This window comes from Oncorhynchus masou, chromosome 13 (assembly GCF_036934945.1).
Source record: "Oncorhynchus masou masou isolate Uvic2021 chromosome 13, UVic_Omas_1.1, whole genome shotgun sequence".
Lineage (NCBI taxonomy): Eukaryota > Metazoa > Chordata > Actinopteri > Salmoniformes > Salmonidae > Oncorhynchus > Oncorhynchus masou.
In genome coordinates, this window is record NC_088224.1 from 50,028,430 (window position 1) to 50,030,922 (window position 2,493).

Below are 2,493 nucleotides of genomic sequence, written 5' to 3' on the forward strand. Positions count from 1 at the left end.
CATGTCAGAATGAAGCATTTGCATCAAATGGCAAACACTGCTTTCATAATACTACATTTTTGGATATACCATGTAAACACTGTTGTTCTAAATCTAAAGCTCTTTGGTCTTCCATAGGCTTATATCTACATTTCAATAAAATGTTCTACAGTGAAAGTAATCGGCTGAGAGGGGTAACAAGTACACTGTAAACACCAATGCAATGTAGAAACAGAAAATATTTATTAGGCCAAACATTACTGTTGTATACAGTAGCATACAACAAAACCATAAACATATGTAAACCAAAAGTATATTCTTTAGAATACAGTAAAGAACACAATTGTGTGTGTGGCATCCCAAGGGGGCAGTACAGGAATTGGGGGGGGGGGGGGCAGTCACCAGTGCTAAGCTACGCTTCATCTCTTCTCCGGCCTGAGTCTGGCCACGATACTTCGTCCACATCACAAGATAGGTTTTCTCTTGCCAAACATCGAGGGAAGAATCTCCTATCATGGCGTATCCAACCTCGGACAGAGGCAACCTCTATGTCCCCACATAGACCATATTTATAATTGCAGTCTCTTGTACATCTGTAAACAAGCATCCTCGTCCTCCATGATGTCTTTGCCTTTCCACTCTGTACAGAATTCAAACACAGTATGTGTTCAGCATAGGAACTGTAAACAATGTACAAAAAAATGTAGTACAGCATGATAACCAACCTCATTCATTCAATGCAGTGCAGTAAATGGATGGCTTAGAGTTACAAATATTTATGCAATACTATGAAGTCATACGTATTTTACAGTACATTACTGTAATGCTAAAATAGTCATTAGATAGTGGCATACCTGTTCTCATTTCTGAAGGTTCGAATTATGGACGCCACTGTAAATCGACTCAAATTGGGCTGGACTCTCAAACCGTGGTTGATCACATGATCAACAAATTTTGCCCTAATCTCATTAGAGATGCCTCTCCTTCCTTCTCTTCTTTGCCCTCGTCCTCTTCCTCTCCCTCCTACTCCTCTTGCTCTCTGTCCATTGTTGGCATCCATTGTTCAAAACAGGTCATCTGACCTTTGACCTATTTATAGGCCTATACAACAGTAAAGCAGTAGTGATCAGTTAAGCTATTAGTGTTTGCACATGTGAGGAGTGTGTGTGTGACCTGGTGAATAAGTGTAGCATTTTGATTGGTTGTGTTTGGAAAAGGAAAGCAAGTCACTTCCTGTTAGATTTTTGTGTTTTAGGTTGAGAATTGTGTGTAGTATTTTGAAAAAAGTGTTTTATGCAATTGACAACTGAGTCAAAGGCTGAGAAATAGCTTATGGTTTTTCACATTTGGTGTGTAGTTTTGCACTTAGAGTGTGAGGTTTCAAAAATCGTGTGACATGAAAAGATTTTGTATGTAAGCAGTTGGAAATAACTGTAAATAACTTGAAAATGCCAAAATGAACTTTGGGTCATTCTTGAATCTGGAATTCATTCCCACAAAATGCCTTGGTATGGATTCATTGCTCACCAATGCAATGAATAGAAATGTGATTTTGTTGAATACATTGAAATACATAAAACAGTTTAAAAATGTTTTAGATATACACTGAATGTACAAAACATTAAGAACACCTGCTCTTTTCATGACGGACTGACCAGGTGACTACAGGTTAAAGCTAAGACCCCTTATTGATGTCAGTGTAGATAAAGGGGAAGAGACATGTTAAATAGGAATTTTTAAGCCTTGAGACAGTTGAGACATGGATTGTGTATGTGTGCCGTTCAGAGGTTGTATGGGCAAGACAACATATTTAAGTGCCTTTGAACAGGGTATGGAAGTAGGTGCCAGGCACATTGGTTTGCATCAAGAACTTTAACACTGCTGTGTTTTTCACACTCAAGGCAGTTTCTTGTGTGTATCAAGAATGGTCCACCACCCGAAGGACATACAGCCAACTTGACACAACTGTGGAAAGCACTGGAGTCAATGTTGGCCAGCATCCCTGTGGAATGCTTTCGACACCTTGTAGAGTTCATGACCCAACGAATTGAGGCTGATCTGAGGGCAAAAGGGGTGGAGTGTGCAACTCAATAAAAGGAAGGTGTTCTTAATGTTTTGTACACTCAGTAGCCTAAGTATAAATCAATTTAAAAGAGGTTCTTAGTTTTATGACATTCTCTTTGTGAATCCATAACCACGTTTTGTTTCCATAAGCACTTGCACACCTGCATCTCCCATCTCACCTGCACTTCTTGCAGTCAGTTAGGCTAAAGCTTACATTTTCAGTGTGATAGCTGATCCTATGCAGATGCTCTTCTCAGATAACCGCATGTCACTCCTATCCAATCAGACAACGTGGTGCAGTGTGTGTGGTGGGGTGGGGGTAGGGCTTTCCGTCACTGAACCTGATCTGCCTCGGAAAGACCAGGAGCGGAGGGAGGAGAGAGAGAAGAGAAAGAGAGAGAACTGGGTGGGGCATATACGTTTACTGCTCACCCAGCAAGGATTACTCTA